Here is a 24,660-nt window from a genome sequence, read left to right as displayed (position 1 = left end):
GCAAACTGCGGAATCTGCCATAAAATATGTAGCTGAGATAAACAAAGGCATGCCATCGTTCCCGCAAGGAATTTCTTTTCAACTCAGACCACTTGGGATTTGTAGAAGAAATGCATATGAAAGAAGCTCTGGAAATTACAGGTACCAAGTTAGTTATATCAAGATCAACTTACATCAGTGTCTCAACGCATTCACGTACAATTATGCCCACTGTTAATGTGCTCGATCTCGATGATAAATTGGATGGAAAGTTATTTATTATACTGGGAGAAGTTGGTGTAAGCTACTGTATGAGCGCAGTTTTGGCCAGTATCTGGTGAGAAAACCTTGCTTTTGCTTGATTCCTAGTCTTCGTATAAATATCATACTCCTTCACAAAAGTGTGTGACATTGCAGTTCATACCTCCTGGAACCAATCAATAAATTCAGTCTCTGGATGTTTTTCCGTGCCTATAAAACATATCATAGCACTTTCTGCAACTACGCCTTAAAGGACAGCCAATTTTACGATAAGCTCCACGACAGACTGTCTGACTCACGGTTGCATGCCATCCATTCCATCAGTTCTCATCACCCCGTTACTCCAGTATCGTTCTACACCTAGCCGAACATCCCGCACTGTTTGTAACACCCAACGAGTTCGTCTTCGGTCTTTCTGGAGCGAACCTTTCTGATCACTCTAGTGCGTCCTTTTTTTTCATTCGGTGTCATGGCGCAAGTTATTGGTTTGTTTTGAACATTTCTTGAATGTCTGCGGTGTCCATTTAGTAAATTATACTGTATATATTCTATAGAAACTTGATCTCGGCACCTCCCGGACCCTCATTTTCTGTCGGCCTCCTGATGCACATAGTGACTCATTAGCAGCTAATATTTTTCCAGACATAATTGTTAACGCATCACTTTCAAATGAGCCTTACTAAAGAATGAAACTGCGACCTCCCACTCAAGGGGTTCCTTATAAGTTGTGTTCCTTGTAAGAGGCTGCAGCACTCAATGAGGAGCCTGATGGGTAGATTTGAAGAATGCATACATACAAGACGACACCATCTACAAGACGTAATTTTCAAACACTGATAATTTCGGTAACTGTCTCTTAAAAGGCAAACTATACTGGTTCAGTTTCTGTCGATAAATATTTTAGGATTTTATCTGTTATAATTGGGTGTTTGAAAAGTTGCCATTTTGCTATGTCACCCTGCATCACTATTCCTGAAACTGACGGGAAAGGGTATTGTCACAGTCGGAGGCGGCGCTCGTAACATTTTCCTGATCGCTGCATGTAATGTCTATATTCTACGAAGACCAAACATGTCTCTAGTACATCGTTGATGATGAAATTCAAATAGTGGGGGAAGTTGGGATATAATTGGGTATGGAGGTGAAACCTGGAGCCCTAGTATTTCTGTTTACGGGTTGGAAACATTGTGTTTTGGCCGTTAGACCATGAAGACAATTGGTAACTTCAATACTGCTAAGAGACTTGCTAGTGTCAGACGCGATGTTGTTGAGGAAATTAATTTATTGGACTTTTGTGGTTGTGAAATTTTTTGTTCAGTAAGCAACTTATACCGTCACATTACAAGGTAAAACTAGCAATACAATGAACAATAATTTTAACAGGCTTTATGAACATACAGCATGTTAAAAGATTTTTCACTTTCTTTCCTATGGAGAAGAGATTTTACGATTTTACAGATAAGGTGGAGTGTGGCTAATACCGGGTGCAAGCAATGGGGTCCAAACGGAACTACGTATTAATATTACCCACTGACTTCGTTACTTACAACTTATAAGTATGACGTAAGAAGTGTATGCTTTTACCGGAACGCTAAAAGCGTGCGCGCGTTTCAATAATTACAGTCTAATAATTACATATATAATTTAGAATTACCTTGCGCCACTTTTCCGTTTATCTTTGTCACTGATGATGTCATTAATCATCCCTTACTGAAGAGGCATATTCTCGTTTGAGATTGGACAATTAAGCGCTTTAAACGGCCAGGCAATTAATTCATGGCTTGACAGTCATCCTGGTAGAGAGGCAACCCAGTACCAAATAGCTCACTTTTTCAGATTTGCATGTACTGGAACTGCAAAATTGCTATATGACCTATATGGGATTAAAAAGATATTTTCCCGCTTAATGCAGTAGAATATGCACGACAGATTCATTTACTGCTTCTCCTCTACATCCTGGTTCGTCGTCTAAGCCGGCCGGTATGGCCCAGCGGTTCTATGCACGTCGGATTGTGGGTCCCATATTTTTCAACGAAATAATAAACGCGCAACGATACTGCAGTGATTTTCTGTTCCAATTCATAGGATAACTTGTTTTAAGTGAAATACTAAACGGTTATTTTCAACAAGATGGTGCAACAGCGCATACAGCTCGCGTTTCAATGTCACCGCTTGCTGCCGGTCGTGATGGCAGAGCGGTTCTAGGCGCTTCAGTCCAGAACCGCACGACTGCTACGGTCGCAGGTTCCAATCCTGCCTCGGCCATGGACGTGTGTGATGTCCTTAGGTTAGTTAGGTTTAAGTAGTTCTAAGTTCTAGGCGACTTATGACCTCATACGCCAAGTTCCATAGTGCTCAGAGCCATTTGAACCATTTTTCCTTCGTCTGACGTGCAAACACTGTCTTCATGCACTGTACCATCGGAGAGGTTAAAGCCAGTTCCATATTATAAAGCCCAACATGAAACAGGTGAAGAGGAAACTGAGCCGTGATCACAGAGTCTCCCTGTAAAAATGAATTCAATGCAACAAGAACATCTTCCCTCCAGGCTAATAAAATCGTTGATGCACTCCTGGTCTAGACCATTAGAAAGAGTCAGAAGAGTCTGAAGAGTCTTAAGATGAGAATGAAACGCCTTTTCTTCTTTGTAAAGAGACCTATTTGACAAAAAATCAGATGATTGTGTAAAATGCTGGAAGTGTGGGAAGTGGGGTGGTTCATCTACAGTGGTGGAAATCAGTACAAAAGCACATGTTTATTTGTGGGGAAAAATGTTTTTTTAAGTATTTGGTACTGCAAGCATTTTCCCATTATAGTTGGCAAAAGAGAAGAACAAAATACAGTGTCATTTCACCATTAGAATTGGACCGAGTACTTAAAAACTGAATGAAGGGGTCTTTCAGGTAGAAAGGGACAGAAGTTGGTTTAAAGGCAGGTCCACCGCGTACCGCGGTTAGTGCCAACCGTTCGATACAGCTCAGTTTGGAGTAGTGTCTGTAACGTCGTACGGCCGTTATTGTGATAATGGTGCGAGGAGAGCATCTATCGGCTGAAGAGCAAACAAGTATTAAGGCGCCAGACTGCTAAGAGATTGGGACGTTCCAGTTTTGTAATTGACAATTGTGTCACATTGGATGCATAGTATGCCAAAATGGCAAACATGGCCGGACACGAAAATCGTAAGCATCAAATACGCCTATGATTCTGCGTGAAGGAAACGTCATGAAATTGTGTTCTTCTCAAAACGTGGCTGATTTTCAATTAACAGCCATCTCTAGACAAATCCTGGCTCAAGACGAGAATTGTCATTCAAGAAACCGCACCATAAGCCACCTATAACAATACACACTAGGATGCTCCACTGAAGATTGCGGAAGAACGTATGTCGTTGACCGATAGAGTGGAACAAAGTAATTTTCATTGATCAGAAGAAGTTTAATTTGGATGGAAGAAATGATTTTCAGTTTTACTGTCATGGTCTTCAGACAGAAGAACGCGTTCGGATGTGTAGAAACTTTGGTGGTGGCAGCGTTAGGATCTGGGCAGATTTTGTGCTAAAGGAACGTCCAACATACGATCGCTGCAACCCAAAATGAAGTCCGATGATTATACAGGAATGCTGGAAACTGACTTTGCTCGTATATGCAAAGAATTTGATGATGATAATTTGCTATTTCAAAACGATAACTTTGGGATTCACAAGTCTGCTGAGACAAAGTTTATTTCTGACCTGGCCATCGAGAAGTCCGGATGCAGCACGACGTTTTTAACGAAACGGACGTCAGTATGAGACTGTGCCCGAGCTGAGAACGGCGTTCGAACCTAGTGAACTTCAAACTCGAAAGAAGAGTTCACAGTCCTAATAAAACCAACGCCTAAGAGGATTTTCTAACGTATTAAGAACAGACGTTCGATTGAATAATACTAGGTCATAGTTGTGATCTATTTACTGTACACGTTAGGTTATTCGGGCGGAAATTCGTAAGTGGGTTTATATTGATCAATTTCGTTGATACAAACGCTAATGGTAAAATGAGATTGCAATTTGTTTTTCTTTGTTGTTAGCTGTACAGGCAGAACGCAGGCAATGCCAAGTATTAAATAAACATGTCTTTTTTTTTTCAGAACTAACCGCCACCACTGTGTATTGTTCATGTGTTGCTTATCATTCACTCAAATAAATTCGAAGTCCGAACAACGAAAATGGTCATTGTTATCTAGCTTTCTCCTTAGCTACCCAATTACACCCAAACTTCCCCCGTATCGCATACAGTATGTGACTTGTCCTGCGCTTCGTGTCACAGTAGCAAGCACAGAAGAACACCACAAATGTTCCCATTGTAGAAAACAAGGTACAGAACGTTTCTGAGGTGACGGTTTAAGAGAAGGAGCGTTGGTACGGCACGCTGGCGCCAGTTCATCACCATTATGCTGGCTCGGACATGGCAGATGTTGAGCAGGAGTGCTCCGCACGCGCCTGTACTCATAAATCGGGCCAACGCGACAGGGTGGCAGGAATTCCCATTAAGAGGCCGCGGTGAGGGCCCAGGCTGAATTATCGCCGCAATTAGCGCTCACAGCGTCCGTCGTGGCTCCGGAGAGCGCGCGTCTTCCGCTGAAGGAAGTGAACCCTTCCGTCGCCACAGGGCTCACGGCAGCCGTCACACTACATACGTAGACCGTCAACTGCATGAGCTTCATCTAACAGCATACCCAGAGAGGGGAAGGGTACGGAACGATTTAACTGAAAACGGCTAAAAATTAATCACAGGAGACTCAAATGTCAGCCTAAGATTCATTGGAAGGCTTCTCAGAGAAAGTGATCCACCCATGAAGGAGGTTGATTACAAAACCCTAGTTGGATCAATGATTAAGTGCTGCTTCTCAGTCTCCTCGTTCCTTAGCGGACCGGATTAAATCAGAACGTCCAAAGAAGAGCAGAGCGTTTCGTCACGGATTCAGTTACTTGGCACGAAAGCATAAAAGAAATCCATATCCAATCCGAGTGGCAGGTGCTACAAGACAGGTGTGCATCACAAAGTGGTTTATCGTTAAAATTTCGAAGCGTACGTTCCTCGAGGAATTAAGCAATACGTGCCATGCAAAACGTGCGCAAATTATCTCCACCGTGCTCTGCTACCGCTGAGTCACGGGGTGCTAAAGGAGTTGTAGGGATAGCTTGATCACGTGCACTATGATTCACAATATTTACCGAAAACTTCTGAACAGTATAATCAAATATAGCCGCTTGACTCCCGAGTAATACACATTTCGAAGACAAAAGAAGCTCTCTACAATGATTACAATATAAAACGTGTCATACAATAGATATGATTAATGCTGGAACAAAGCTCATATTCATATAGAAATTTAAAAGAAATTATCTTTTTCAAAAGATGTTCTCTCATTAAATAAAGATTATCTCCCAATATTGGTAACTGATCTCGGAGTAAAGTTCTAAGCTTCGCTATATATAAAATTCAAAACTATATATACATATACATATATATATATATATATATATATATATATATATATATATATATATATATATATATATTCGTGCTCACAAAACTGGTAAAAGCGTCAGTGGACTGAATTAAAATTTCAACATAACATTTGAATACGCAAGTGTTTTTGTGTACCTATTTCTTAATTGCATAAATATGTACGTAATGTATAAAGGGGAAACGTTATCACCCTAAACCTCAAAAAGTTCTTGTTCTAATTCCTTCATATTTGTACAGGATACCCTTTAATGAACATACGGAAGGAAATAGGCTATACATTTTTAACATACGAGGGTTGGAACTTAAATAGTGGCAACTATTTATTCACAACCGATACAAAAGAGTTACATGCTTGCACTTGTTACTGTCCTTCAAAGGAATCACCAGCGTTGTGTAGAACCCGTTGCCAGCGATGTGGAAGGTGTAGCAGAGCCTGACCACGACTATCTGTTATATTTTCATAGTACAACTTACGCGTTTCAGTATTTAACCCTTTTCAAAGAAACAAAGGCTAAATGCTGAAAAATGTTAGGTAACACATACTTGTGATCAAGACGAGAGGATTTTCTTTATAAAGCTTTTATTCGAGATCTGTCTACGAAGCATCGCACTCACCAGCGTTGTTGCTTCTAAGGTTCCGTACTTCGTCGCTTTTGACCAAGCCCCACACAAACTACTGCGATGGTGGCCCACGAATCACATACAATTTTAACGGTCACGATACGCATTAAAGAATCTACAGCATGGAAAAGTGAGTATAAACTACCAGTTTGTCAGGGATTCGTAGTTTCTGAGAAAGCTATTAACACAGGTGCAAGAAAATCTGTACTATCAGTCCTTCAGGCGCAAGACTGACTTAACCTATATTACCGAACAAATGAATACCCCCGCCAGTAACACAGATTATGGAAAATAAAGAATGAAAAGCCTAGTAAGGCAAGCGCATTCCGTTTAAGTAAGATCTTTTCAGCTATCGTGCGAAAAACCTCTAATTACCAAAAACTGACAATAGAAAGATTGCATGCTAATGAAAATACCAGAACCAACTTCATTTTTCGGACGACTTCGTGTTGTTTATCTATTATGGAGATGAACTTCAACAAAGAATGGATTAATTTAATAGTGCAAAGTTGAAAATAAGCTAGAAACTCAACTATTCTACAAGGTAAAATACACTAGTACCTGTAAATAGAAAAGAAAACTATACAAATTTTCAGTAAAGCTACAGAACCAAGGGATGAGATTCTATATTTAAGACAGTGTATACAAGGGGCGAAAAGAATAATAGGCGGATAAGTAAATACCAAAGTGTTTTAGAGTGTAACGGAATTTTCAAAGCGAAGCTTCCGGTTTGTATATTACCAGTTGGAACATGGTTGTTACCCCAGGACAAATGAGGACATGGATGTCAGAATTTACTGCGAGAGACACGAAACGAATGAATCACTGAAAAGACTAGAGTGTAGTCCGATTATGACCGCAATGGAAGTGAAATAGAGGCGGTGGGACTCCAAGCCTGTCGAAATGGTGGTGGACAGACCAATGAAGTGCTGTTCTCGTTTCGAAGAGATATAGAAATGCAATTCGGTGACCTAATGGGAATAAGTAGTTAACACAGAAAACTAGCATGAGCAATATGACCATAAAGCACGAAGAAGATTGCAAGAGAACTTTATCCAGGAACGCATGTCAAATGAACGATGATACTATTGATAATAAATGTTCTATATTTTGTGCGAAACGGGTATTTTAAGAAAAAATAAACGAAAACTGCAACAAAAATGAGATGATTGACAACATATGAGTGTGCTGATATTTGAAAAACAGGTTAATGAATAACGGGTAAAAGAAAGCAATTGCATTAGAAGCGAGTAAACGAATTAGTAAGAAGTGGTTTTTGATGATATGGTTTCACGTGTTCATTATAGTTTCTATTTCAGGGTGCACAAGGTTGATGTCAGTTTCCTCAGACATCCAATAAGCCAGGCAAGGGATTAATTATCGTTATCTGCCAGTTACTGCGATTCCAAACTGAATAAATCGTGTTACAGATCAAGCTGCGACATCAGCAGGGAATTCGTAGTCCAAGCTAGATGCCTTTATCGCATACCTAATGAAGATTAGCAGCCGACTGACTGCACAATCGAAGAGCGCCCTGTGACTTTAACGACGTTCCACCACATTGCTTGATGTGCTGTGACGAGTAAGCCAAGACATGTAAATGCATGTCGTTTGATTAGCGCATCTTAATACGTATCCTCAAGGGAAATAACACACCAATATACTGCAGTTAGTTATACGTCCCGTTGATCCTGAAGACGATTTTCATCGAAATGATGTCGAATGAGTGCTCATTTTACAGACTACGAATACATGATTATTTGTCAATACGGCTACATAGAGACAATTTGCTAAATAGCGCACGGGTTTAAATGGAACAGAATGAACATATTTGCCGTTAACGCCACTCGTGTAACTAGTGATACACTTCACTTTATTTTTTTTTATTTTCTCATTGAACCAGTTTTAATTAAAAGTACGGCTATGGAAAAAAGCGTATCTGAGGTAAGATTTTAACATTTTATGTTCGGTACGTGGATTCCTTTTCGTACCACACCTACCCACCATATCGTAGATACCATAAAAGAGGAATCGAGATGGAATCATGGTTGGTAGTCACAATTTATAATTAAGACAGATTGACATTACGCCTTTCAAAGAACTTGACAAGTACAAATTGTGGACGAGCCACTAGATAAAGCTTTGCAAATACAGTTAGAAACCCAACGTACTCAGTACTCAATTAAGCAGTCCCTTAAGAGAAAGTTATAAAAAAACTTAATGTGCCAGGTATTTATAGAAACCTTAAGCATAGCAGTTATCAATTACTTCACATAGCCACTTTACCAAACTCCTTAAAACCAGTAATTACATTAAGATGGCCACATTTAACATACTTCACTAAAATACTCTTATAAGCTTACTAGCTCAATCCGTTAAAGAAGCATTTGTTAAAAGGTGAATTACAAACTTAACGTTGTCGGGCACTAATACCTCTCGCTTTATTTTCTCTTATTAAGGAAACAGAATTACTGACAAACTTCAGAAATTCAAACTCCCATACAGGATTTCCCTCAAAATACATATAATGAAAACAGTTACCAATAAAGAGTGACTTAATGACACTTCAACATTAGTGCCAAGCTAAGATCCAATTACGTAACACGACAGAACCATTTACATAAACTAAAGCAGAAACACTGATCTTTAAAAATCAATGTTAACGTGGTCAGACGTGTTAATAATAAACTACTAGAAGGAACTGTGAAAGGAACTCAGCAGATGGTATGTAGTTTAAAGTTTAGCCAGTTGCCAGTCGCTAATATTTAAGGAAACAGGTGCGTATAAGAACAAATTAGATACAATATATGTTTATATAACAACCAGCTTAACCCGCCTTGCCGGAAGGAAGGTAAATACTAAACTTTGGAAGGTGGTATGTGAACAATCCTGGTAGTGGCCAGGTTCTTAAACACTGCCAGGCCTAGACCTCGGATGACATTTCACTCCCCGCCAAGGCGCTGGCACAATCAAAGGTTTTTGCGTGCATTACAAAGACATTAGAATAACTCTGAAACATAGAAACACTCGGCAGAACCTTTGACTCGGTATATGGGTAAGCGTGTAAAGAAACACGTTACACTACTGACAAATTCGAAACTTTGACCTTAAGCATTTTACACATGGATAACTGTATTAATAGGGTGCAGGCATTGAATACGATAACGTGAATTAATTTGACTACAAGAAACATAGAGCAGTAGTAAAACTTCTGAGAAAACTTTCAAATAACGGCCACCATTTAACTAAGCCAACTGAACTCTTCCACACCATCTTAAAGTTCGACTGTAAATACCTCACCATAATAATAAAATTTAAATGCCTCTGAGTGCGTCGGTCAACAAAACACCATTACGATCACTACACAATTACGACTACTTACTTCATATCACGTACACAATACGAAGAAGCGTGTTCCACAGCTTCACCGCTTCACTCCAAATTTTGTTCCCAGCTAAGTCACGGAACTTGTTATCTCCAAGCTGCCCATGTCACCAAAACGGCAGACGAATTTCACACCACAAGATACAACGGTCATCACGCTCGTTCGGCAGCCGTTGACACTGGTCTTCCAACGAATGTCAGGAGATCTCGAGGGTTACCCGTCGAAGGCTAACAACTCAATCGCTTCTTCCGCCAACCTGGAAGATAAGACACGCGAAAAGCAAAGATTGCTTAGCTCAACCACAATCGATCTCAACGATAAATGAACAAAATAGCACTGGCACCATCTCGCCACAGCTCAATGTTATTAGCCACATGAACAAATACTTTTGATGCTGCAAATTAAACTCCTCTCGGAGACTGAGAGGCGCAATTGTCAGTAATAATGTCAATTTCTCTTGTAGTGTTGTCACAGCGCACAGTCTTCTTCTAAAATTGCGATGAATTATTTATGGTGAATGTCGTTAATGAATGTGCATTTTAATAAATATTTCAATTCTTTATACAAAATGACTTGATTGTGAGACAAAAGTTTGTCTTTGTTCTGGATGCAGCTGCATTGAAGGGTATATTCACTTTACAAAGATATAGTTTTTACAAAGCTCATTGTCCTGAAATTGGCTTTGTTGGCTTCTTATAGAGTGTGATAATGCCACAGGTCTGTTTATTACAAAGATCACTCACTGACGCTAATATTCTGGAAGTTGGTGAACCACTATCTAAGAAGTAGAAAATTTTTAAGTCTCCAAACATCGAGATAACGTAACATTCATTCGCTTCGATGAGCTATCAGTTCTTACTAAACAGGCTCCTTTCACCGCATCACACAGACACGACTTGTCCTACAAGAAGCACAAAGATAACGCTTAAAGGAAAGAGATTTACGTCCTAATCAAATATATTAACTGATGACTATTTAGCAAATCTTGGTAAATACAGAGATACATACTATTCCGTTGAATCTCCACAACTTGATCTAAATATGAAAACAAAAATTGTCACGTAATAAATAATTAATTTCAATGAATGCAATTTTATACACACATATGTCTTTTTTGTCCGTAATTAGTCTTCTGGCTGGTTTGATGCGGCCCGCCAAGAATTCCTCTCCTGTGCCAACTTCTTCATGTCACAGTTGCACTTGCAACACACGTCCTCAATTATTTGCTGGATGGATTCCAGTCGCTGTCTTCCTCTACAGTTTTTGCCCTCTACAGCTCCATCTAGTACGATGGAAGTGATTCACTGATATCTTAACAAATGAACAATCATCCTGTCCCTTCTCTTTGTCGGTGTTTCCCACATATTCTTTTTTTCTTCCGCAAATTAAGGCCTATGTTTGATACTAGTAGATTTCTTTTCGCCAGGGATGCCCTTTTTGTCCGTTTCTAGTCTGCTTATGATGTCTTCCTTACTCTCTCCGTCTCTGGTTATTTTTCTATCTGGGTAGTGCATCTATTTCGTGACCACCAATTCTGATGTTAAGTTTATCGATGTTCTAGTTTCTCCTACTTCTCATTACTTTCGTCTTTCTTCCACTCACACTCAACCGATATTCTGTACTCAATACACTGTTCGTTCCATTCAGCAGATCATGAAAATCTTCTTCACTTTCACTCAGAATAGCAACGTCATCAGTCGTATGACTAGGGCCTCCCGTCGAGTAGACCGTTCGCCGCGTGTCTTTAGATTTGACGCCACTTCGGCGACTTGCGGGTCTATGAGGATGAAATGATGATGATTTGGACAACACAACACCCAGTCCCTGAGCGGAGAAAATCTCCGACCCAGTCGGGAATCTAACCCGGGCCTTTAGGATTGACGTTCTGTCGCGCTGAGCACTCAGCTACCGGGGGCGGACTATGTCATCAGTGAATCGTATAACTGACATTTTTTCACCTTGAATTTTAATTTCACTCTTGAACCTTTCTTTTATTTCCATCATCGCTTCTTCGATGTTCAGACTGAACAGCAGGGACGAAAGGCTACATCCCTGTCTTACTCACTTTTTACGCGAGCGCTTTGTTCTTGGTCATCCACTCTTACTATTACCTCTTAGTTCTTGTACATATTGTGTATTACCTTCTCTCCCCATAGAGTCCCGCTATTTTTCTCAGAATTTCGAACATATTGCACCATTTTACATTGTCGAACGCATTTTCTAGGCCGACAAATCCTATGGAAGTGTCGTGTGTTTTCTTTAGTTTTGCTTCGGTTATCAAAAGCAACGTCAGATTTGCTTTTCTGCTGCCTTTACCTTTCTAAAGCCGAACTGATTGTCATCTAAGACATGCTCGATTTTACTTTCCATTCTTCTGTATATCACTCTTGTCAGAAACTTGGATATCTGAGCTGTTAAGCTGATTGAGCGATAATTCTCACAATTGTCAGCTCTTGCAGTCTCCGGAATTGTGTGGATATTTTCCTGGACAGATGGTATGTCGCCATACTCACACACTCTGCACACCTAGGTGAACAACCGTTTTGTTGCCAATAACCAAAACGGTTTTAGAAATTCTGATGGAATGTTATTTATCCTTTCTGCCTTATTGGAAGTCCTCCGAAGCTCTCTTAAATTCTGATTTTAATACTGGATCCCCTATCTCTTTTAAATCGACTCCGGTTTCTTAGTCTATGTCATCTGGCAAATCTTCTCCCCCATAGAGGCCTTCAAGGTATTCCTTCGACCTATCCGTCCTCTCCTCTGCAGTTAACAGTGAAATTCCCGTTGCACTCTTAATATTACACCCTTGTTACTAATATCACCGAAGGTTGTTTATACTTTCCTACTTACTGCGTCAGTCCTTCTGAGAATCATTTATTTTTCGATGTCTTCACATTTTTCATAGAGACATTTCGTCTTAGCTTCCCTGTACTTGCTGTTTATATCATTCCTCAGTGACTTGTACTTCCATATTCCTGAATATCCCTGATCATTTTTATACTTCCTACTTTCTTCGATCAATTGAAGTGTTTCCTCTGTTACTCATGGTTTCTTCGCAGTTACCTTCTTTGTACCTATGTTTTTCTTTCCGACTTCTATGATTGCCCTTTTCAGGAATGTCCATTCCTCTTCAATTATACTGTCTACTGAGTTATTTCTTACTGCCGTATCTATAGCCTTAGAGAACTTAGAGAATTTAATCTTCTGTATCACATTTCTTTGCGTATTGATTCTTTCTGACTAATATCTTAAACTTCAGCCTACTCTTCATCACTATTTCATTGTGATCTGAGTGTATATCTGCTGCTGGGTACGCCTAACAATCCAGTATTTGATTTCGGAATCTTTGTCTGACCATGATGGAATCTAACTGAATTCTCCCCGTATCACTCGGCCTTTTCCAATTATACCTCCTCTACTTGTGGTTCTTGAACAGAGTATTCGATGTGACAGCTGAAATTTATTCAGAACTTAATTAGTCATTCTCCTTTCTCATTCCTTGTCTCAATCCGATGTTCTCCTGTAGCCAATTCTTCTTCTGCTTCCCCTACGACTGCATTCCAGTCCCCATGACCATTACATTTTCATTTGCCTTTACGTACTGTATTATCCTTTCAATATCGTCATATAGTTTCTCTGTCTCTTCGTATTCAGCTTGCGACGTCGGTATATGTACCTGTCGGTGTTTGTTTGGTGTTCATTCGGATAAGAACAACCGTATCACTCAACTCTTCACAGTAACCTACAATCTGCCCAACCATCCTATTCATAAAAATCCTACTCCAGTTATAACATTGTCTGCTGCTATTGATATTATACTCACCGACCAGAAATTATTCTCTTCTTTCCATTTGACTTCACTGATTCCTACTATATCTAGATAGACCATCTGCATTTCCATTTTTAGACGTTCTAGCTTTCCCAGTACGTTTAAGCTTTCGACATTCCACGCCCCGACTCATACAATGTTACCCTTTCGTTGATTCTTCAATCTTTCTCTCATGGTTACCTCCCCCTTAGGAGCCCCCTCCCGCAGATCCAAAAGGGGGACTATTTCGGACACTTTTGCGAATGGAAAAATCATCACGACATTTTGTTCAGTTACATTCCACATATCCTGTTGATAAATGTAATGTGTCTTTAATGCAATGGTTTCCATTGCTTTCTGCATCCTAATACCATTGATCACTGCGGATTCTTCTGAATTTAGGGGCAGTTTCCCACCCCAAGGACAAGACAATGCCCAGAATCTCTATCCCCTCCTCCGCCCTCTTTGACAAGGCCTTTGGCACAGTCAAGGTGACTTCTTATGCCCGAAGTCTTCGACCACCAGTGATGATTATTAATCAAAATTTAAGCAGTGGTGGATTTCTAATCCAGGATCCAGATCGTTTTGATTACTATTCAGAGACAGTATCCCTAGACTGATAAACGACTGGAGAATTCTACATACATCTCAGGCTTCATTACACCGCAGTACGTAATTACTAACTCCTTATGATGTGTACGGCTACGTTCTCAACCGTAGGCGGATGTTGGCTAGACAGTGGTGCGACAACTGTCATGTGAGGAGCGTTTGACAGGATCAGAAACCATTAGCGAACAAGATAACACAAAAAACAGAAGATTCACTTGAGTTGTATTTCTCCAAGCGAACTGAGACTGATTACGAATAATGCTGCAAAAAATATGGGGTCTAGCTATCTCAGAGCCAACAAGGGAGAGGGCATCTGCTCAAAGCAGGGATAATGGCGTCGCAGTGAAGTGGCCCCAAGAGCGAGCAGGCTGTTTGCTGCGGGCTGTGGGTTGTTGCCAGCCGTTCCACATTGCGACAGCAGAGAGCGCTCGTAGTCCAGAGGTGGCTCAGCGGCCACACGCCATTGCGTCTGCCAGATCCTGTGCAAGCGGCATTAACATCAGATGGAAACTTGCAATTCCACTGGTATGATGCCTGTGGGGTACTACTGATACATGAAACCACACATTGAAGATGAATCTACATGAAGACTGTGGGTAAATTTCACAGCTCATATTAAGGCAATTGCTACTCTCTTTTCTGAGTCTCCTGTTATTCCTGGTAATTATAAGACTTCAATCAGCAGAAACATACATAATATGCTTGAATGTTCGTTTATTTGTTTGCGAAGCTAGCAATAATACAAACAGCAAAATTTTCTGAACTTGGTCGTCTGAGCAGCTGAAAACACATATTTTCCAATTTAACTTTGAAACAACATGTACACCAAAAAATTTCGAACATTCTATTCTGTTAACCTACTCCTATTCAGAGCTAAATACCGTAGACTGTGCCTTTTTTTCGAAGTTAAAGATTCCATTTTCAGAAAACCATTCGATTCTTTCAAAATCATTCTTGACCCTTATGTTGCTTTCTCTCCAACAGGATTAATTATAACTTTTATGTCGTCTGCAAAAAATATTAACTGTTGTTGGTTGGACGATCCTCTGTAAATATAGCAAATAGGACTGGAGCAAAAACTGAGCTCTATGGTAGTCCTCCCCAGGCAGTAAAATTTTGTAATTTTCCAGCTCAGTTTGAAAGACCTCATGAGTTAAATGGATAAAATAGTTTGAATTATTCATTATTTACAGCCAGCAGTGGCTACTTATCAACAGCCTTTTCCTGAATGCCGCTGTTGTGAGGCGCCGACTGCTCAGCAGCGTTCGATACTGTGGGCAGTAAGCGGCGCTCTCACGACGTGACTAATGGCGGCCATATTTCAGCGCCCCGGCGTGGTCTCGATAGCTGCTCTTCCGCGCCGGACGCCCACCCCACTGGGCGCGCCGCGTCCCGCCGGCTGTTGCTCGGCTGTCCACGACGAAGACGTGTTGCGTCTCGTTCGCCTCGCGTCGTGGCCTTTGCTGGTGATCGAACGCGTGCTCCTGCTACGCGATAAAGTATGGATCTCGAATAAAAATACCGTCGCCGAGTCCATTCAGAAATAGGCCGGGCCCGCGTGGCTTGCGTTCCCGCGCTGAAATATTGAGCAGGGCCAGGCCCATAAATCTCGTTTTATTGGCGTTCAGAAGACAACGGCGGCTCCGGCACGCCCAACGGGCGAGGTCCTTGCGCCAGTTGGCGTTCAGATGGGAGGACTGCCTACGCTCTGCTACTCCACAGCACAGGCTCCACAGAGCTATAAAACAGCAGAACATGTAACAAAATGGAAATATAGCACTACTGCGTCAGCTGTACTAACAGTTTCATTTGTGTTTATTGTAGCGATTTAGTATTACAATTCTTGTTTTATGTATCCTTTACCATCCCCATAACACGTTATACCATAACGTATGCTTCATTACAGTACATTACTCATATTCCATGAAGCCCACAAAAAATGTCCTTTAGGACCTGAAAGAAAGTTAGAGACAAAAATATTATTTAATATTAATACAGTACAGTAAAGTGAATGTACATTATCGTACTACAGTGCCAGTTCTATTTAAGATATAACCTACGACATTAAATTTAAGAGTTTTAATGAAGATATTCAACAGGGGAGCAGAAGGAGCTAACCAACAGAAAGTTATTTAACGCTTTGTTAAACATTACATTACCTAAATGGCACTCGTGCTTTGTTAGGTAGATGAATACTGGTCTACCTACATATCTGACAACTTTCTGTACCAATGATAGCCCACTGATGTGTTTGTAGAGGTTGCTTTCTGAGCATTGGTAATTACAAAGACCATTAATGAGTATAACCTGCCGCTAAGTGTCCGGACAGCCATGTGTAATACGGAATTAATATCTAGACGTAACAAGTGGTGGACACACCAACATAAAAGAAGGTGGTGAGCATTGTCCTGTCAGTAGGAAAGCAGTATCAGCAAGAAAGGTTCGGCTTGTAGAGCTCAGTGACTTTGAAAGTTGACTAGTCGTTGATGTCACCTAAGTAACAAATCCTCAGGGACGTCTCATGCCTTCTACAGGTGGACACGTCGACTGTTGGTGACGGACTGTGAAGTGGAAACGCGAAGGAACAACCACAGCTAAACCAAAACCAGGCAGGAGAGCATGGCAGAGGCTTGTTTTAAAACTTGCGTGAGACAGTAGAAGAAATCTCTCGTGGCACTTCCGGTTGGGGGCTGCACTTCCTTGAATTCAGTGGGGTTCGTACAATAGGCTTAAGCGCCTGGCGGAACGACTGACGTTGGTCGAGTTTCGCCTATTGTATGCAGGGCGAAACGACCTGCGAGACGTCTGAGTGTCGCCGCAGTTTATGTGTTTACCGTTCCGGCGCATCCGGAACGAAGATTCCTGGCACGGACTGACTGCATTGTCCTCATGATTCTGAGAATACTTGTGGACTGTGCCCTGCTAGGTGCGACTATCTGGCCCCAGATGGCCGGTGGTCTAGGCAGGTTCTTTTTGTAGCCGGTCAAACGGCAAGTTCAGTGCCCTCAGCTGAATAGTAGAGGCATAATTGGTGAACTTAAACTGAGGCTACTTGACGTCATAAAACCCCGCTCGAAATTGGAGGGAACTGTCGATATTGGCGCGAATGAAGTTCTGAGATAGTGTGGGGGAATTGTGGAATCAGCACTGAATGCTGATTCGCGGTTTTCGAGGAGGGTAAAGAGTTGAGCAAGGAGCTAACCAACAGAAAGTTATTTAATGCTTTGTTAAACACTGCTTGCATCGCATCACATGAGGGATTTCAGGAACTGGTCTTCAGCGGAGTCGGATGGTCTTCCGACTTGGTCGCTCTTTTTCGGAAGAAAGAATTCTCGGACACCCTTCGAGGCCAGGGGTTGACACAGAGTTGCTGCACAGCAGAAGCCGGCGCCTACATCATCAGGATGCTGCCTACCGACGACGTGCTGCAGATTTCAGAATTGATACAGTATTTCGCGGCTCCGGCATTGTAGGATCTTATCAATTTTATACTGAATCCCTCAGCAGCATGAGCACTCGCTTTGCTACAAGTACACCTTGCTTGTTTCTCCATGTGATCCCAGTTGAGCTCTCACTACTAATTGCGATACTGCTATATAGGCAGGAGACCAACATTCGATTCATTAGGACCTCCAGTCATTATCGTCAGTCTATTGCATCACAGAGAGTAGGAGCCCCTTGTTCTCGAGCCAACTCTTATTCTCATAATATTTTCGTGTACCTTATCCATTAACCTACTGTGTGTGTCAACAATCATGTGCATTTATGTTCTGATATATAATAAATCTCATGGTAATATTTAATCCGCATATCATTTCGTAGATATAGGCAGAATCCCAATTCCTCTTCTTTATTATGGTAAAGTTATCTTCTTTTGAGTAGATTGCGATTTTTATTAAATTATTGTGAGTGTGCACTCCTTATTTTACCAACTAGCAGGGTCCACCATCATTTTCTGCCGTTACCGTTGTGTGCATAATTAATTACCTGGTAGATAAGGAGGGGGTCGAGTGCATGTCTCGTTCTCATGTAAAAATTCGTCAGAATTAAAGAGATACATACTCTTCTCCACCCAGCAAAGCCTCACATTTATGTAATAAATGCTAAGCGACACTTGCGGTGGTCTGAAAAGCGATCCAGGGTACCGTTAATGATTGGAAACCCTATGGCAATCCGATGACACGTCATGGGTTTGGCAAATGCCTTAAGAGGGTTACACGCTATCAGTTGTAGTGCCAACAGCGAAGTACGGACGAGTTGGTGTTACCGATGTCTTTTTCTATATGGTTTGAATCTGGCCCTCTTATTGTAATTACGAAAACTCTAAATGCGGAAGAATATGAACACATATTATAGCATGGTTTGCGCCGTACAGTAGATGAACAATTCGGTGACGATGACAGTCTGTATCAGCATGACGATGCCCCCTGCCATAAAGAAGGTTGTGGGAGTACAACATTCCTAAACTGGACTGTCCTGAACAGGGTCTCGACGAAAGTGAATGAAACATCTTTGGGACGAGTTAAAATGCCAACGTCACACCAGACCCGAGTGTTCATCACCACCTTCTCTGGTCTAGGCTCGTGAGGAGTACAGGGTTCCCATTCCTCTACAGACATTCAGACACTTCGCTGAAAATTTTCCCAACTGGGTTTAAGCCGCCATGAAGGCGGGGGTAGATACATCCCATGTTAATATTAGCTAATAGGATTCGTGCACATATCTGCATCTACACAAGTACTTCATAAGCCAGCATACCGCCATGGTGGAAGATACCTTCTACTATTGCTGCTCATTCCCTGTCCTGTTTCATTCGGAAGTGAAGTGATAATAAAACTAACGTCTATGAGCTTTCTTACGAGTCCTGATTTTTCCTATCTTGCTACACCATGTGTACGTTTGTGGTTTGTTGCAAACGCCGGTTATCTAATCTTTGCCAGGATTCCCGTTTGAGCTCACGTAGCTATTCCGTAATACTCACCTGACAGTCTACTTACTGGTAACAAATCTAGCAACATCCCTCTGAATTTTTTTATGTCTTCCTTTAGTCCGAACTGGTGGGGATCGTATAAACTTGAGCAATACTCAAAACTAAATCTAACAGATGCTCTATCAAATCAAATGGCTCTGAACACTATAGGACTTAACAGCTGAGGTCATCAGCCCCTAGAACTTAGAACTACTTAAACCTAACTAACCTAAGGACATCACACACATCCATGCCGGAGGCAGGATTCGAACCCGCAACTGTAGCGCCTAGAACCGCTCGGCCACCCGAGCCGGCCAAATGCTCTTTAACCATGAGTTAAACTTTTGTACAATTTTTCCAAGAAACACAAGTAGACCATTCCTCTTTCCTACTATGGAACTGACCTGCTCTTCCCGATTCATATCGCTTTGCAATGTTATATCTAGGTATTTAATCGGCATGAATGTGTCAGGGAGCACACGTCTGATACTACATACAAAAATTAGAGGTTTGTTTCTTCCTACTCAAATGGATTTGTGACACCCCACCTGTCACTTATCTGGTTTTGGCATGTGTTCATCCTAGGGAATTGACTAACAGATCAACAGAGAGTGTAAAACTGCCACAATGTCGGATCATGCCAAGAAAGTAATAAGGCCCTGTGATTCCTGATTGAAGTGTGGTGGCAGTGTTGACATTAATTGATTCAGAATTGATCCCTTTTAATTAAAAAGGGGTGCACATTGATGTTATATTCAGCTATTGAACACCAGATGCAAATGTTGAACATAAAATTAATTAAGAAAGTGACTTTGGATTTCAACTACTTGATTGAAAACAGATGCAGGCGATTAGCACAAATTTATTTTAACTCACGACCTTCAATCATCACATTACATGACTCTCCTAACAGGCAGTGGTAATAAATTGTGTTTGCTTGGAGTAAAGTGCGATAAATCCAAAGTAATTCCTATCGACTTACCCAGATGTAATGCAAAGTGCGAGAAGAATTCTACAATACACGGCCCATGAAACCCTCCTGGAAACTTTGCCGACGTGATCCAACAAGTTAATCAGTGGACTAACTCAAGCCGGAGCGGGCGCAATATCACGGAATCCAGCGTGGCAGGGCGGCGTCGTTGTGCAGACATCGGCCAACCTCTTGGTGCTGCAAGGCTGTGCTCGTCTATTCACTCCTCGCTAGCTTGCTCAGTACATAGCTAAACGAAAACTTTCTATCTCCAAGCTCAATCGTTCGGTTTGCTAAGTCCTAAACTGCAGAGATGCTCACACTCTCTCAGGCAAGCTGAGTAAAGAACGCCACGTCCACACTCTAGGCAAGCTGGTCACGGGAGACCTCTACAGAGACTTCTGATGGTCTGCTCTTCTCCTCGGTATTCCCTCCAGCAAAATCAGTTACGCCAATTTCAGCGCAAGTCGCGTTAATTATGCATCGCTTCCCAGTGCCGACCAATGTTTGCTCTGGGAAGTGAACAAATTCCCACAGAATTTCCCTTCCTCTCAACTTCTGCTAGTTAACTCCTCCCAGGCCACCCATCAAGGTTAGCATCTGCACAAAACACCAATTTTTCCGGAATTCTGACTCCCAGGAGAGTACTTCAAATTCCTTGGTCCTATGTTCCCAACAGACGTCGGCGTATTTCATTCTGTCGCTCTTCACCTGATTTACTTCAGACTCTGTGGACCGTGAATTCAGCGTGAAGTTGCTATAGTCACGAACACGCATATTTTGGCCTCTGTTGACCGCTCCATCGTAGCTTTGCTCGACTTTCTCGCATGTTTCACTGAAAACGGGATGACGGATATTCATCAACAGGTGTACAAGTTCTCCATCTGCTTCCCAGTACACCAGAATGGGGTCAACCCCCCCCCCCCCCTCTCCACCACTGTCACTCATCTTAAGGCAGCTGGAGGCCGCGCCCCATTACTGTTTTCTCAGAGTTTGAGCTGCCTATTGTCACTTCCCTTCGCTGCTCCCCAGCCCAGCCGCAGTCAACTCTGAATACTTCCTTGGGATAAACTAGCCTCCAGTAAATCGACGCGTTTTTACAAAGTTTTCATGTCGCGTGAATTACTTTAAAACCATCACCCATCATTAGTTATACCAATACGTACATACTATACCCTCCACAAGATGCATTGTGCCCTGTAACTCATTTTTGTTCAGCCCTACTGTTCACTCAATATGAGTTCGACGATTTTCAATGACATCATGTAAGGGGCATAGTTCTTGCTACCTTACAGATTAGTTTTTCATTTTAGATATTTAAAGGAAGTTGCCTTTCTTCATGAGATGGTAATATTTCAATCTCCACCATTCACGCGACATATCGCAGGAAGCATTATAAAACGTTGTACATTTCTCTTTCTTTATTTTTTGACATTTTATATAGTCGTTTTGTGATCTTCTATATGCCATTATTTGATGTGACGTTATTATGTCAATGGACACTGTTACGTTAAACAGTAATACTGTTCTCAATATACCTGTGTATATCGCCTATGAATTTGGGAAGCTTGGGTTCCTTAACCAAAATGACATCTGTTAGTACATATACATGCTGCACGTCTTCCGAAAGACGAAAATCAAATTTCGAAAACAGTTTTTCGCTGTTGTGTAACTTACTAAGGTCTGGATTTGCTAGACCAGTTAAATAAGGCACAGGGAAACAGCTGTTATAGTTTGTGATTTAGTCAGCACAATCGCTGTTTCTCTTCAATTAGACGAGGTGTAAAAAGCTATAGTCTAATATTTCCACTTATCTTTCACTACACAGAAAGCTACTTCGTCCACATTAGCCGAACATTTTTAAAAACAAGACGAGACCTGACAGCTCAAGCACGTTTCAAAAGAGCTTGCGTTTACATGGGACCGAAAATCAATTGCGTAAGTCGAAAACAGGCAACTGGAAATCGATTTTCAGAATCGATTTTGAAGTGTTTACGTGGCCACCCGTAAGTGGAATCGGGAAATCGCTTTACGTAATCCGGTTTTGGGAGCCCCATGTAAATGGGGTGTGGGAAAAGATTTTACGAACGTAAGAGAGACAGTTGATGAGCGAATTAGTTCAAAGAGGGCCCAGCAGTGTTGAGATGGTCATTCGAGTTATAGGTAGAAGCTGCAGCTATATTTCTGAGGAGAACTGTTTCTGAAGGCAAAGTTTGGAAAGAAGAGAACGCACAGACTGGACGAGCTGTTACAGGTAGTTCAAAGCGGGACAGCGAAACTGTTACGTCGATCGATCGTGAGCGCGGTGAAAACTGGTGAAAGGATTCCTTAATTTGTGGATAAAAAAGTGTTGAATGAGGAAAAGTTTTAGATAATGTCAGAGGCAGAAATATTAAGACAGAGAAGGTCATTATTTTCGTGAAAATGCGAGTCCAACTAGGAACATTCTAGAAGACTGCTGCTACACTACTGATGCTACTGTTTGCTGTAAACTTCATAGAAGAAGAATTTATTTTTGAATCGACACAGCAAAAGAAGCTCAGGGATAGAAAGAAGAAAAAAAATTACAAGCAATAAAATTTGCAAGATCAGTTGCATAAGACGCCACAGAGAGGATATCTTGCAGCCGCGAAACCTACTGGAATCAGCAGTAATCCAGTTACGAGAACGTGATGCATTACCGGCAGCCAACCAAATTTATTTGCATGATATACAAGATGACAGAGACTGCGAACTTCCCTATTTCGTGTACTTACGCGTGGAATTTGTTTGAGCGTGTTATGTACAACAAAGTGTGATTTGTTTCGTACAAAGCCAGAAGTATGATGTTCAAGTTATTAACCCTTTACATTGAGTAAAATAATAAGTCAACGGCTAGGATACTGAATAAATAATAAAGCTACCGTCATTTCTTAAAGTACAACATCTGCGTCTCTATTGCTAACTCAGTACAGTCCGGGAAGACAGTCACTCAACTGAAAAAAATTGGACTTATTGTTTATTCTACTTTACTGCTAAACGTCGCGCCCGAGTAGCAACAAAACTTTATTTCAGTTTTTTTTATAAATAATTTACTTAATCGACGCAGCAGCGATCATTCTCAACAGTATCTGAGGACGGCAGAGCATCGGCACCAGAGATCAATTACGAGGTGTGTCAGATCTCTGATTCAGCCGCCATCTGTGATCCGAATTCTAGGCAGAAAGATCGACAGATCAAAGTAACTACTGTAACTTGGAAACTGGGATGACACTCGTCTAATACATGACTTTACCGTCCTGTTTTGTCTGAGTGGGATGGACTGAGTTCTCGCAGTTTGAAGTACCTTCCGTTAACTTTACACGCGTTAGTTTCAGCTACCATTAGCTTTCAGTTCAGCAACTTGCACTGTTTACGAAACATTATTGTACCCTGGAGGGCACTGGTCATTCGCGCTTGAACTACTACTACAATTACAAACAAAGTCGTGCTTGATACTTTATTACTTTCTAGTTTCAACACAGCTGTCAAGTGAGTAAATTTTGTCTTATCTAAACTAATTACAGTTAATTTCTCTTTACCTGTAATACTTACCTAAGAAAAGTATACTTTTACTTTGTGAAATAAATGTCAAAGGGGAAAAAACGTAGGACAGGTTGTACCAGAGATCCTTATGTACGGCTGGAATGGTTGCAAGAGCTGAGCTTTGAAAATCCCTACAGTGATGTTGTTGACTGAGATAACGAGGATTGTGTACATGAAAGCGCTGATGATTCAGGATCAGAACAAGAAGTGAAACTTCCTGGTAGATTAAAACTGTGTGCCGGACCGAAACTCGAATTCGGGACCTTTGCCTTTCGCCGGCAAGTCCTCTACCGTCTGAACTACCCAAGCACAACTTACGCGCCGTCCTCACAGCTTTACTTCCTCCAGTAACTAGTCTCCTACTTTCCAAACTTCACAGAAGCTCTCCAGCGATCCCCCAGGCTGTGGCAAGCCATGTCTCCGCAATATCGTTTCTTCCAGGAGTGCTAGTTCTGTAGTATCGCAGGAGAGCTTCTGAGAAGTTTGGAAGGTAGGAGACGAGGTACTGGCGGAGGTAAAGTTGTCATGACCGCACGTGAGTCGTGCTTGGGTATCTCACACGGCAGAGGACTTGTTCGCGAAAGGCAAGGACCCGAGTTCGAATGTGCTGGCACTGTAGCTCAGCGTGATCGCTCAGAGGGTTAATTGCCCTCTTAATAAAAAACTGAGTCAACGGGTGTGATGGAACATCCGCACCGACAAACGCAACGAACAAAATCGAACAAAAAAAAAAAAATCTCGGTCCGACGCACAATTTTAATCAGCAAGGAAGTTTCATATCAGCGCTCACTCCGCTGCAGAGTGAAAATTTCATTCTGAGAATAAGATGTGTCAGAAACTGCTGAATTTGAATCACAGAAAGAAGTAATTCCATAGGTGGAGCTTCTTTTATGAAAAGATGGACTAGCTAAATGGAGGAGCCGGCCAAAGTAGCCGAGCGGTTCTAGGCGCTACAGTTTGGGACGGCGCGACCGCTACGTT

Source organism: Schistocerca piceifrons, chromosome 1 (genome assembly GCF_021461385.2).
Source record: "Schistocerca piceifrons isolate TAMUIC-IGC-003096 chromosome 1, iqSchPice1.1, whole genome shotgun sequence".
Taxonomy (NCBI): Eukaryota; Metazoa; Arthropoda; class Insecta; order Orthoptera; family Acrididae; genus Schistocerca; species Schistocerca piceifrons.
The sequence above is the reverse complement of the archived record's forward strand: the minus strand, read 5'-3'. Positions refer to the sequence as shown.